The following is a 14,991-nucleotide window of genomic DNA, read 5'->3' as shown; positions in this document are numbered from 1 at the left end:
GAAAATGTGCTCGCAAAGTTACTCAAATGGGATTCCTCACTTTGCGACATCGCCCCCTATAACTGTTTAACTGTTTAATTATTATAATCGGGTTTTTCCCCTTTTTTCTGGCAACAAAACTGAAACCTTTTTTACAAGGATTCATGTCTGTAATAACCACAATACCTGCAGTCAAAATGCAAATAAAAAACATACTATGATAATATGATGCATTGTCCTTGAAACTGATTGGTCCACACCAAGGGACGGCTTTCTTTTGAGCCTCGACCCAATTGGTGCTCGACCAGATGACGCCAAAAGGCGTACTGGTCAGTTTTGTTGCCAGAAAAAAAGGGGAAAACCCTATTATTATATTTTGGTACTGGCAAAGGAGGTCTAATGATGTTTTATTATTATTTTTAATTTTACCAGGCAAGGCCCACTGAGCTATGAGGCTCTTTTGCAGAAGCGACCTGGCCACAAATGATAGCTCAACGAAGTGGCTTATCACGTGGAAATGTAGAGCAGTCATTTACTCTAAACGCGTGTTTCTAAATGTGGAGGGAAAAACCGGAGAATCCGGAGAAAAATCCACGTGACCACGGGGAGAGAGACACGCGGGCAACAGGGTCGCGATCGAACCCACGACCCTCCTGTATACCAAGCGAGGAAGTTAACATCTCCTAGCCACCGTGTCACCCTGCATGGTGAGGCCACTGCAAGCCTCTCTGTAGAACGAGGGCCTTCGCGATCGCCTTGCGCCACATGGATGGCGCGAATAACACACGTTCTAAATGATTGTTTGTTCATTAGTTATGACTGTGGAATTATTAGTATAATTTGGGATGCACACAAATGAGGAACATTTTGATCTTTGAACAAAAATATGTAATCGAGTTAGATTTTGGAGTATGCGAATTCAGAAGCAGATTAAAAAAATCCAAATCACACACAAACATCTAATTTTCTCACCAATGTTTTTGTTGATATTAAATCCATGACTACCAAGATATGCATCTGGAAGTTTCGTCTACTCAGTCCAAATCTGATACCAGATTTCTTTGGGTACCTCAATTTTCGTGGGTACTTTTTTTGGACCAGCGTGTCAACTCAAGTTAGCATAAAGTGGGCAACCCCCCACTGCATGTTAGAGTTATTGTTATTCTTGTTGTTACTCGCCTCACATATTGTACTTTTACGATAATACCGATCTAATTTGCCTCGGGGTTTAAATGTATTTAATTGGTTTGTTCACGTACAGGGTGATATATGTCGTGTGACCCACAATTAAATCTTGACTTAAAGCTTTTGTGACTGCAGGAATTCATATTCTTGGGTCTTTCGGTAAAGTCGCGGTTGTGTTGCGATCGAAACGTCGTAGGTTTTTTTGTTATTTTTTGTTATTTTTTTTTTAACCAATCTACGTGACTTTACCGAAAGACCCAATAATATGGACCCACAATTAATTGACCCCTAATTGTTTTTTTCTTGTACATATTCACGTCTGTTTTAAATAAACATGATTTAAAATATATTACGTTTTACAGAATTGGATAGTAGGGGGGGGGGGGGGGGTCACGAGACATCTGGACCACCGTGTACTTACAGTAGCTTAACGTGGTTTGCATGGGACCTGGTGCAAGAATGCAATGAGTGGCCCCGTGCCAATTCCTCCCACCCCCCTACCTACCCACACCCCTCCGGCCCGTGGACACCGATGCAGTTGTACCCCCCTGCGCACTCCATAGCCACCACCACACGCCACTGCTACTGCACGCTGTAGACATTCTGAGAAATCAGAAATGTCCGTCGTTGATTTACGCAATAGTATGCGAGGTTTTGAGATATTTACATTCCCTGCCCCGCTGTCATCTGTGTGCCACTGAATATTTGACTGTTTAAAACGCGACTTCATAATAACAGCGACTCGCCCAACCGGTTGTGGCGTTGAGCCGTGATTCTATCACCACCGCGGCGTCGAATGGCAATTGTCGCGAACGTAAATTGCCCCCCAATGTAATCGCGCGACCCGTAGACCTATGAATGACGGCTCTCCCACACCCAATCAGCGTCATTATCCTTACACAAAACGTCGCGGGTCATTGGTAATCACGTTGCAGACAGGAATCTGTCTGGCCACGTGAAAAACAAAATAGAGACCAATGTTCTTTACAGGTTTGGCTGCTGCTGCTGAAATAAAAAAATGCTGCTGGGTTTGAGGGTCATTATGTGGTTTATTGACTAAATTATGTATTTCATTAACATTTATTTAAAATACTTGTTATTTACAATACAGACTTGTTATTTGTTTAGTTTTTCACGATGTGCTACGAATCTTATTCAAGATATGGACATTTCCTGTCGTCCTATCAATATTGGTTCTACAAAATAAAAAAGATCCCCCTTATAGCCTTAACAGGCTGTTTGGGAAAGTGCTGTTAGCGAGCACCTCTGAACACGAGGGGGTGGGTGGGCCAGCACCACGCCCGGCCGCCTTTGTCTCCCTATTGGCAATGTTTGCACACGGTACCGGGTGCTCATTTGAGGCTGAGTCGACCTAGGGGGAGGCCCAGGATCGGTTCAGATAACCAACGTCACTGGGCGTTGGTGGCCGTGAGCGGGAACCGAACTCGGGTAGGCCGGGTTTGTAGCGCAGCGTAGCACTAACCGCTGCGCCACCGATCCACCACTGCGCGCACATTCTTCTGACTGATGCTGCTGCCGTGGGTGGTGGTGTAGCGCGTCGGACTTGCAATCCAGAAGTCGCCCGTTTCTTAAATCTCCCCGCGGCCATCGCTTCTGTCCGCCTCGCAGTCGTCGATGGGCGCGGTTGGCTACGTACGGTGCGAAAGAAGTTCAACATACGTACGTTGCGGCGTGCGATCGGCAGGTCACGCGTGGTAGGGTAAAGTGTGGGTACACCCATTTGTTCCACGATGTACCAAGCCAGGGTGGAAGAGTAGGCAAACTACCCTTCACGAAAGATGGCTCTCTGAATCAAGATCAGAATGTGTATTTCTACTGGAGGAATCCGATGAGCTATGAAGCTCTTCTTCACAGATGTCCAGTAGAAGACGGGTCAGCAGTGGCGTGGGCAAGCAATTGCAGGGTTGCACCTTTATCCCTTACGTGTTTTACTCTCGACTACCACGTTCCTGTTCAGTCTTACATCTGTGAGAGACACACACACAAAAAAACCCAAAACCAGCCCATGTACAACGTGATAGGGATCTAAACTGTGTTGTTGGCAAGTCCTGCTCACATTCCCAGCTTTGATGCGATCGAGGGTGGTTGACAGATAAGAGCGCTGTAGACGTGCGTTCGGGCTCACTTCCCCGAGGTCACGACCCAAACTATATTTAAAACAACAGCACGTACAGGTCCGTGTCCCGGTGTGCTAGTTCATTATTCACACTCAGCATCATCATCCTCGCCGCCGCCATCACCATCATCGTCGTTATTATCGTCGTCATCGCCATCCTCATAATTATCGTTGTTGTTGTCGTCATCATTATCATCATCATCGTCGTCGTCGTCATCGTCGTCATCATCCTCATAATCATCGTTGTTGTCATCATCATCGTCATCATCCTCATAATCATCGTTGTGGTCATCATCATCGTCATCATCGTCGTCATCATCCTCATGATCATCGTCGCTGCTATCATCATCACCACCCGTGCCGGCTCAAAACAGAGACACACCAGAACACGATCTGCCTCGGGGTCACCTTGGGGGTTTCAATGCCCGCATGCCGCGACGCTGCCTCAAGAAGTCGTTCCGCGTGTCTCTGTGGCTACCGGCGAAATACAACGGAGTCAGAGTTCACACGCCGTGTATGATATCGTGAATGTGCTGTCGTGTTGGTGTGTGTGTGTGTGGTGTGTGTGTGTGTTCCCTAACAGCACTTGCCCCTACAGTCTGTTAAGGCTATACGGGGGATCTTTGTGTGTGTGTGGTGTGTTGTGTGTGGTGTGTGTGGTGTGTGTGTTGTGTGTGGTGTGTGTGGTGTGTCTGGTGTGTGTGTGGTGTGTGTGTGTGGTGTGTGTGTTGGTGTGGTGTGTGGTGTGTGTGTGTGGTGTGTGTGTGTGGTGTGGTGTGTGTGGTGTGTGTGTGGTGTGTGTGTGTGTGGTGTGTGAGGTGTGTGTGTCGTGTGTGTGTTGGTGTGGTGTGTGTGGTGTGTGTGTTGGTGTGGTGTGTGTGGTGTGTGTGTTGGTGTGGTGTGTGTGTGGTGTGTGTGTGGTGTGTGTGCGTGGTGTGTGTGCGTGGTTTGTGTGCGTGGTGTGTGTGTGGTGTGTGTGGTGTGTGTGTGGTGTGTGTGTTGGTGTGGTGTGTGTGTTGGTGAGGTGTGTGTGGTGTGTGTGGTGTGTGTGTGTGGTGTGTCTGTGGTGTGTGTGTTGGTGTGTGTGGTGTGTGTGGTGTGTTTGTTGTCGAAGGCATCGGTAGTGTAGTGGTTAGCGCTATGTCTGAACTATGAACGTGGCGACCCGAGTTCGATTCTCGCTCACGGCAAACACCAGTGACGATCATCTGAACCGGTCCTGGGCATCCCCTAGGTCGACTCAGCCTCAAATGAGCACCTGGTGCGGTGTGTAAACATCGCCACGAGGGAGACAAAGGCGGTCAGGGGTGGTGCTGGTCACCCACCCCCTCGTGTGCCGTGCCGGCCTTTATAGGTGCTCGCTAACAGCACTTGCCCCTCCAAGTCTGTTAAGGCTAAACGGGGGATCTTTATCTTTGTTATCGAAGGCAGCGGTACTGTGGGTGGTGAGCGCACTGCCTTACCAAAGCAGCCAACCCCTTCTCACGACCAGTACGAGTGGCGAATATTTGAACCGGTTTTGTACCTCTCAAAACCTCACCTAGGTCGACTCAGCCTTAAAAGAGTAAACACTGCGGTGCGTGACTATAAGCACCGGCGGGGGGGGGAGACAAAGGCGGCCGTGCGTGGTATTGACAACCCATCCTCTCGTGCGGACGTGCCGGCCTTCAAAGGTGCTCGCTAACAACACTTTGCCGCAACGTTGTGCCGAGGCTACACGGGTGGGATCCTTTGTCAATAACTCCGCAACATCTGTGTCCGTCCCGTGTCCTGCCGGCGAGCAGCAACCTCGCTCTGCCGCCAACAAAACATTGCCGGACATCTGTGACAAGGAGCTTCCGTGGCTCAGCGGATTCCTCCGGTACGAATGGAGAGATTCTGCTTCTGAACCTCACGCGGAACTCACAGTGGCGCACGCTCTCTGTGTTTTAAGCGGTGGGCGATGGCCAACAAGCTACGAGCCGCCAGCGTGAACATCTACGACGGCCTGGGATGTCCGGAAGATAGTTTCATTCTTCTTTCGTATGGCATTGTGAAAAGCAATAGTTTTTAATTAAAATGTTTTTTTAAAATATATATATATTTTTTTCTCAATGATCGTCATATGTCAACTCGTCGAAGGCCGGCCTCGGAGCACAATGCTCTCCGCTGCATCGTGTTCCAACAACTCGCGGCTGCTTTCTTCCCACTGAAATAGTCAAAAGGGAGTTGCTCACCCCGTGCTTGTGATGGTGGTGACATCCAGTCGGCTTCATCGCGTCACTGACCACTGCCACATTATTATTATTATCAGGAGTTACTTGATGGGCAGCGTCTGGCACCTCCCTGTCGGAATCAGAACCAATTTGTTTCTACTGGAGGAATCCGATGAGCTATAGAGCTCTTAACAATAACATATTTTACCCTTGCTGGCAATTAAACAGTTGTGTTAAGATGTTCAAACGCATGAACCACACACAGTACTTGTGGTGAACATGCAAACGAACACGCTCTGATAATAATATGTGGGCATTGTCTTTAAAACTGATTGGCCTACACCAGAGACATCTTCTTGATGGCCGAGCCTCACCAGCGGTGTTAAACCAGAGAACGTCAAAAGGCGACAGCACAAAGACAAAGCAGCCATCAGGAGCCGTCCATAAATGACGTCACGCACCTAGGGGGGGGGGGGGTCAGACATTTGTGACGATGTGTAACGGGGGGGGGGAGAGGGGTTTGAGAAATGTGACGTCACATCAAAATGCGCAACTTTAAATAAATATAGACAACACGTTCTACTTAATTAAATATACTTTTTTATAAATGTTTTCTCCTACAACATCAGAGTGCAGCGCCACATTAAATACGCGCTACAATGACAATAGTTTAAAGCGATTTGAAGCATATATATTTTTTTGGGGGGGGGGCGAGCTTTGTGACGTCATATTTGAGGGGGGGGTCTGACTTTTTGTGACGCCATGTGACGAGGGGGGGGGTAAAAAATCGTCCAAAATCGCGTGACGTCATTTATGTACAGCCCCTTAGAGCTTTTTGTTGTTTGTTACACATGTCCAGTCAGGGCCAGGTCGGAACGGTACAGCAAGCAACACAAAGACACGATAAGAGTGCAACGTATTGGAAACGTAAGCAAATCACTCAAAATAATCTACAATTAAAACTAAACACATTTTTTTTTGGTATCTCACCATGTTAGGCCCGCTAGGCTATTAGCTTTTTCAGAAGCCATCTGGCCACAAATGATGCCTCGACGAAGTGGCTCGTCACGTGGACGTTTAGAGCGGCTAAATACTCCAAAGAAATAAATCATCTCAACAAACCCGCAGCCTTGAGAGGGTGAAGAGTTGACCCCGTGCCTCGAGACGCGCCGGGGAGGTCGCGGCTCCATTCTCGTGGCAGGTGTCGGGTGGGGAACGGTGGGGGGGGGGAGGGGTGGAGGTCAAGGGGAAGTGACCCGTACAAGCGCGGTCACTGAAGGCGACAGGGACACAAACGCACGCCCGCGGTTAAAGCACGAGGGGACGGCTTACGCGGCGCCGTGTGACAGGCTCAGGCGTCGTCTGAAACGCGCGAGTCATATTAGGGTTGCCAATTTCTCACTGAAGCTTTCCTGGGAGATTTTGATTATTCATAATAAAATTTCTTAAAGAAACTTTTTTTTTTCAAATCTTCCCGATTGCTTTCAATAGTCACGACTACCCCCCCCCCCCCCCCCAGACGGCATGGGTAGGCCTCCATCCAGCAGTAGATTGACAAAGAATGCTATTATTTTTACTAATACAATTATTTTCAATAATAGCAGCCGTGATCTTTCCACTGGTGGATGAAGTCCTCTCCAGCGCATGATACACTCTCGCTATCTTGCGATGTAGCATTCCCCCAGGCTCCTGCACACGAACTATTTCATCGCCCCGGTCTCCACGGTGCCCTTTCTGACCTCTTCTTTGGCAGCCACTCCGTCTCTCGTCTCAACCACCGGGCCCTTATGCCTCCCATTGTGCCGTTCTGCTCAAGGCCACTTGCTTCGTACACTTTTAATGCGGTGTGTCTAATTTGAAGCTGTTTCCCGAAACCAAATGTTCGGCAACCTGCGGCTCTTTAAGGAACTGCTTCGTGACGTTGTCTATTAAGAACTCGCCGTCTCGTATGCGTCGCGGCTCTTGACATTTTTTAGTTATTGAAACCAAAAATAGCTCTTCTCGTTGCATGTTTGTTGAACTTCTTTCGCGCTAATCGGATGTGCGTGCGAAGGACAACAAGCTGAACACGAAAAGCTGTTTATTTTGGTTCCCGACCCCTGTCCTAAGCCACGTGGTTTTTCTGACACTCAGTATAGCTCGCCTGTGTTCTCCGATTGAAGATATCTGCCGGTGGGACACGGCTGGTGAACGTTATTTTACTTAAAACTTCATAAACCCGACCGCTCGTGTCTGCTTATAACTTGCACACAAGACACCAACCCGAGGGAGAAAGAGAGAGAGGGAGAGAGGGGGAGAGAAAAAGAGAGAGAGGGAGAGAGAGGGGGAGAGAGAGGGGGGAGGAGAGAGAGAGAGGAGGGGGTAGACAGAGGGAGTAGAGAGAGAGGGAATGGGTAAGGAGAGCAGAGCGTGAAATCTATTGTGAAATATTTCATTTAAAAAGGGGGGGGGGAGGGGTTTACATAAAGCAAAGCATTAAAAACAACGAAATGATGAACGGAGCAAAGTGCCGACTACACCGAGCATCTTCTTGTTTCTTCTGATCGTAAAAAAAGAGAGAGAGGGGGAGCGGGGGGCGCCTGCACTCGCTTATAAGCTCCATAAAAACAAACAACAAACAACGACAAAGGCTGGGATCAGCGGGGGGCTGCAAGCTGCACGGCGAGGGAAACGGGTCCGTCCCCACGAGCGACGCGCCCTGACGGACGACGTTATATAGGTTTCCATTCGGCCGCTTGGGTTCGGGTCAAGTGATAGAGCACAACGGAGAAGGCACACGGCGTTCACGAGCACGTTCGATTGCCGTCGTTCCACCCGAATAGCCTCCCTTTCCCCGCCTCTCCCCCGTCTCAGCACTTTTTTTGTTGTTTTTAAAACATCTCACTTTGACGCTGAAAGGATGGTCCTGGCCTCGTGGTGTTGTATGACACGAAACAAAGTAGTGGCGTTATTTAATCCGAGACGATGCATATTTGGGGGCGTTTAAAGTCCATTTTACAAACCGACGGAATGGACGGACGGTGTCAGTTTCGCGACACAGTCGTTTTAACGTCGGTCACGATCTGTTAAGTAATAAATAAGTAAAGCAACTCGCATGTCGGTCCTTTATCAGCCCATTCCTGGACCAAGGCCGAAGGCCAGGAGTGAGTTGATGAAGGCTGTTGTTTGACGACCGCACTCACAGCGCGCTGGGCATTCAGTGCGGAGTTTGGTGACGGACAGGGCCCAAGAGCCGTTTAGAACTCACGCCAATGGTGGTGCGCGTGGCCGGGTAGGGCACTCGGGGCAGGAGCGTAACGAGCGTGGTGGCAGGGGGTGCCTTTGCCAAGTGCCGGATTAAGCGAGTGCGGGGGCCTGTGGCATTTGTTATAAAGGGGCCCTGAAATATATATATAAGTATTAAAATACAAATGTTTAACTTGCATAGTAAAGTAATTGTATTTTTTCATTTGCTATACAGCCAGATACTACGACAAATCGCTAACCCTAAACATCCAGTCGCTCATAAAAGTTGAAGGTAGTATAGTACTATCGTAATAAAGCACGTGCAGAAATCACTCAACCGGAATTGATAGCTTGAAAACATTTAGCGTGGGGCCCTTGAAAGTGCGGGGCCCGTAGCTACTACACATGTAGTAGCTTCTACATGTGTAGTAGCTACTACATATGTAGCTACTACACATGTAGCAGCTACACATGTAGCTACTACACATGTAGCAGCTACACATGCAGCTACTTGTGCTACGAGGATAATCCGCCACTGCCTTTGCCACCTTTCCCCCACCCCTGGCGGCCAGAGCTACGAGTTTGGGCCCCTCTTGACAACGACCAGATGAATATGCTTTTCAACAACAGTGTCAAAGAACAAAAAACTGATTCAAAACGCCGATTAGATTTATTTTTGTTCAATGCAAAATGCTTTCATTTACGTTCCACGTTTTATTTTTATTCCATTAGAGCAGTAACGTAATATCGCAAAGAGGCACTACGGATCTGGAGTGTCTGCATTGCATTTTGCGAAGACGGAGCGCCCCATACAGCGTTAAACGTTGGAGACCGTGAGCGTGAAGACGATTGCGTTTAGGCATAGAAGAGCCGTAGATATTTAAACAGCCTCTAGGTGGGACCGTGCGAGAACAAATCGCCACGCCACTGAATCAGGGAGTCGAGTTCATAACGAAGCGCGCTGTGCACTTGCGCGCCACCGCTCAAACCCACAGCATCTGTAGCTGATTGTTCATCGTATACAATCTGCGTGGCACGCATCTGTGTTGAGCAAATACGTTCCCGTGGTGGGTGGAGATACGCCTTTCTAGAACCGCTCCAAGTCTCCCCGCTTCACCATCCGCGCACACTGATCAGCTCTGTGAAGAATGAAGCATGGTCAAGCAACCCACGTGGTCGACGTTGCATGTGGATGCCTTCATCCAGCAATGAATTGCGGATGATGATTATTATTCAGAGCACCTGCAAGCTGACCAGGGACATATTTTGCAAGAGTGAGCATTAGCGACCATACCGTGCTAATGAGTCCCAATGAGGACAAAAATTGTCTTTGTGCATCACTGCCTCTGCCCACTTCCTACTAATCACCACAAAGTCTCGACCTTACAGAATCCCTCCACCCCCCCCCTACCCCCGCCCTAAGTCCCCCGCGTGCCCACACCGGTAGGGCCGGCCTCTCCGCCTCCCACCCCACCCGTGCCCCCCCCGAAACCCCTAGTGCACGGGTGGGGGGCACAGGTGGGGGAGCACTGGTGGGGAGGGGGCATGGGTGTGGGCGCGATGGAGGGGGCGGCTTGGGGTGGGGAGTGTGATGGGGGGGAGTCTTTATGGTATTTCTTTTTTTACAAATTTTCCGTAATTCGTCGGCGGGGTAAATTTGCGGTAGTTGGCGGTACTAAGGGGGGTAAACCTGTGGTAGTTTTTGTGATACATTTGCGGGAGTTGGCGGTACTTTTGCGGTGATTGTAAGAACCCTTGCTACCAGTGAGCCGGTCACATTCGCTCACACACACACACCTGTGTATATAAATATGTTTTTTTATGGTGACCTAAGACTAGAGGCCCACAGTGCACGTCTTCAAGAACTGCTGATGCTTTGTGCATAATGCTCAGGTGCTCTGCGCTTTTTGGACGCGTTTTTTTAATATAACGGGCAGCATTGTTCCTGTACTGAAACATACAGTAGACAAATTAGGCAATATATATAGGTGGGAGCATAAATATAAATATAGATAAGCGCGATGTTTTAGTGTTTTCTGTTTAGTATTGCGATATACAATCAGAAAAGTACGAACACGTTGGTGCCAATTGTTAGCTTACAAAAACGATCGATGTGATGTTTATTTTGTCGTGTTAGATCGCATGGTTCATACAAATTGCATCTCACAATCGTCGCGGAATCACGGACGCGGGCTGGGAGGCTGCTAGGCGCTGAGCCGGCGCCAACAATCCGCTCTGCAGTTCTCTAGGCCGTATATTAAGATGTGTTCATCCAATTAGTATTTATATACGTGCGGAAGGAAACCAGAGCACCCGGAGAGAACCCACGCGTGCGAGGGGGCGACACTCTATTCCAAGGGGGGGGGGGGGGGGGGGCGGCAACCAAAATAATAATGAGAGCAAACTTTTTTGTTAGAATTCGGAATAAAAGGGCCCCTGTATATATTCTTAGCTCTTTCGGTAAAGTCACGTTGAAGGGAAACAATAAAATAATAAAATATATAAACGTGACTTTACCGAAAGAGCTAAGAATATGAATTACTGCAGTCACGAAAGCTTAAAATCAAAAAGGGCCCCTATATACGTTCTGGTTCAGCCCTTCAAGAGCGCGCCGTGCGGATCTTGAAGCCGCAGTTTGCTGGCCCCTGTTCTGTGCCGTACAGAAGGGACCGATGAAATATAAATAAATACCCACGGTAAGGGAGTCTTTTTATTTTTTTGTCATTTTGTCCGATCCACCTACCCTCGCTGCCTCCACGCACGGTGCTGGATTACAGGCCACGTTTCATAATCCGTGGCTTGCGGCTTTACATCTGTAATGACAGTAGAGTCTGCATGCAGTGTGAGTGGACTAGTGGACACGGGATGTAATGTCAGGGGAGTCAGCCTGAAGTGCGAATGCACTCGTGACCACGGGAGGTAATGACAGGGGTATCAGTTGTGAGTACGAAGGGACTGGTGGTTACAGGAATGTTCGAGAAGGGGGCGTGGTCGATTGACGGGAGAGGCCGGTGGAGTCTGCCGGTGGAGCGAGCGTCCAGAGGCAGCGAGAAGGTTCGGGAAGGGGGCGTGGCCTCGGTCGGTATGTAAAGGGGAGATGCACGGGAGACTCGGGGCTGTTGCGGTGGGGGTCTCCGCCTGATGTCAATGAACGTGTCTTCAATAAAGTGCCATCTCGAGAGGAGTGTGTCAAGTCGTCATTACACATGGACAAACGACACACTCGAGCCCCGTTCTAACCCGTCCCGGATCAACGCAAGGGAGGCCTGGCTAAACGAACCGCACACGAGTCAAACCGGTGGCACAGCTGTACACAATCCGCGGGCTATGTTGTTGGGCGCGTTGTGTTCGTACGTACTGCATGTTGAACGTCTTTCGCGCCGTACGTAGCCAATCGCGAGTGCATGTGCGCGAGCGGGCTGAGTTTGTTAATTAACTATTCCATTATTAACGAACTATTTCTATTTTACCAGGTAAGGCCACTGAGCGATGTAACTCTTTTTTTTTGTCAGAAGCGACCTGGCCACAAATGTTAAGCTCAACGAAGCGGGCTTATCGTGTGGACATGTACAGCAGTCAAGTACTCTAAACGTGTGTTGATACATGTGGTTGGACAAAACCCGAAGCACTAGGAGAATAATCCACGCGACCACGGGGAGAGAGAGAAAGAGACACGCTGATAGAGAACCACGCAAACTCCAAATATACAGCAGCAGCAGCAGCAGGCATCGTCAGGGTCGGGATCGAACCCACGACCTCCTGCATACCAGGCGAGGTAGTTAACATTCAGTGTTTTTATCCAGCTTGGCCAGGATTGGGTACAACTTAGCCTACTGGGACTGTCGGAGCTGTGCAACGATCGCGTCCACGCCTGAGCAATCAGTCGCGAGCAACTCGGTTCCATGCAACTGATTGGCTCACTCGTGGGCTTCTCGGCAGCCCGGTGTGCTTGCGCAGAAGTCTGCTTTCAGGCGGCTTGGAGTGGCGTGCTTCATTCATCGCGATCGTTTCTTATCCGGTTTAAATTCCCCGTTGCGCAACCATTCTCTCAGACGTGGACAAAGCAAGTTGCTGGCGATGAAGTCGCGCGATGCACGCTAGTTTATTCATATTCTTGGTTCTTTCGGTAAAGTCACGTTGAAGGGAAAATAATAAAATAATGAAAAATATATAAAACAATTAAATTCTCACGACGTTTCGACTGCAACACAAGCAGTCATCACCTGATGATGCAACACAAGCAGTCATCACCTGATGATGCAACACAAGCAGTCATCACCTGATGATGCAACGCAAGCAGTCAGCACCTGATGATGACTGCTTGTGTTGCAGTCGAAACTGCTTGTGTTGCAGTCGAAACGTCGTGAGAATTTTATTGTTTCATATATATATATTTTATTATTTTATTGTTTTCCCTTCAACGTGACTTTACCGAAAGAACCAAGAATATGAATCACTGCAGTCACGAAAGCTTTAAATCAACAGATAGTTTATTTGTCGCCAAGTTCCATTCCCTGTGAATGTATATCCTCCACATTTATAAACATACATTTAGAGTATTTCATAATAGAGTATTTGTCTGCTATAAATTTCCACATAAGCCACTTTGTTGAGCTATCAGTTGTGGCAGGTCGCTTCTGTAAAAGAGTTATATATATTCTTGGTTCTTTCGGTAAAATCACGTAGAAGGGAAACAATAAAACAATAAAAATATAAAACAATTAAATTATCACGACGTTTCGACTGCAACACAAGCAATCGTCATCAGGTGTGAAAACCACAGCAAGAACATTTTAAGTGGCGGTTTTTCTTTTTTTATTATTTTATTGTTTTCCTTCAACGTGACTTTACCGAAAGAACCAAGAATATGAATCACTGCAGTCACGAAAGCTTTAAATCAACAGATAGTTTATTTGTCGCCAAGTTCCATTCCCTGTGAATGTATATCTCGGTTTGATCGCGTTTCATGAAAACGTTAACACTGCGCCTCTAACAAGCACCGATATATGTTCTTGGTTCTTTCGGTAAAGTCACGTAGAAGGGAAACAATAAAATAATAAAAATATAAAATCAAAATTTAAGCATCGATATGTCAATGAACACGCACACGGTTAAGCGCTCTGGCTACCGTACGCACACGTGGCTGTATTTGAGTTAGATTCCCGGTCGCGGCTAATGCCAGTCGACGAGTCATATCCGTACCGCTTCAGGGTCCGACCCAGCCGGTTCGCAGTGAGCAGCATCTCGCGTGAACTCACAAGCGAGCTACGACTCCAGTCAATATTTTGTTTTGCTCGCTCTCGAGATCAGGCCACGCTCTCTGACAACAACAACAGCAACAACCAAATAACACACACTTTAGAGAAAATAAATCTTGCCCAATTTATTGTTTTGGTTGGGGTGAATCGTTTAGCGTTGTTGCTATATTTGGTTTGTCGAGTTATTCGCGGAACGGACGATAAAAAAATAATGATAATAAAACAAGAATCAATCAAAACACCTTTCAATAAATCAATCGCGCCGCGATTGTACCGCGGAGAGCGGCGGGAGAATCAACCCCCGGTGCGGCATGGGGGTCATTTGGTGCCATTGTCGGAACCGGATGAAGGAGGCACGAGACGCGCTCGTACACCACGGGACAGAGAGCGAGAGAGCGAGCGGGTCGTGAAGATAAACGAGAGATCAGATTTCAAAGTCAAGCTCAAGGACGCTGCCGGCCAACAGCCAGCAACAACAACCAATGCCACGACTTCCGTTTCGCTACACACGGCTGCAGGTTTTAAGCTCCCCCCACCCACCTGCTTCCCTTCCCACCCACCTTTCCCCCCCCCCACCCGCCTTTCCCCCCCCACCCGCCTTTCCCACCCACTCACCTTTCCCCCCATTTCCCACTCCCCCCCCACCTTCCCCCCCACCAACCTTCCCCCCCCCCACCCGCCTTTCCCACCCACCTTCCCCCCCATTTTCCCCCCTCCCCCCCCACCTTCCCCCCACCCACCTTTCCCCCACCCACCTTTCCCCCCCACCCACCTTCCCCCCCCACCCGCCTTCCCCCTCTCACCCACCTCATCCACCCACTTTCCCCCCCCCACCTTCCCTCCCCCCACCCACTTTCCCCACCTACCTTCCCCCCCACCCACCTTTCTCCCCCCCACCCACCTTCCCCCCCCACCCACCTTTCCCCCCATTTCCCCCCTCCCCCCCCCACCTTCCCCCCCACCCATCTTCCCTCTCTCACCCACCCTCATCCCATCACCTTTCCACCCCACC

Source organism: Petromyzon marinus, chromosome 12, assembly GCF_048934315.1.
Source record: "Petromyzon marinus isolate PM22_M1 ecotype Great Lakes invasive population chromosome 12, UKy_Petmar_22M1.pri1.0, whole genome shotgun sequence".
In the NCBI taxonomy this organism is placed as follows: Eukaryota; Metazoa; Chordata; class Hyperoartia; order Petromyzontiformes; family Petromyzontidae; genus Petromyzon; species Petromyzon marinus.
This window is presented reverse-complemented; position numbering follows the sequence as displayed.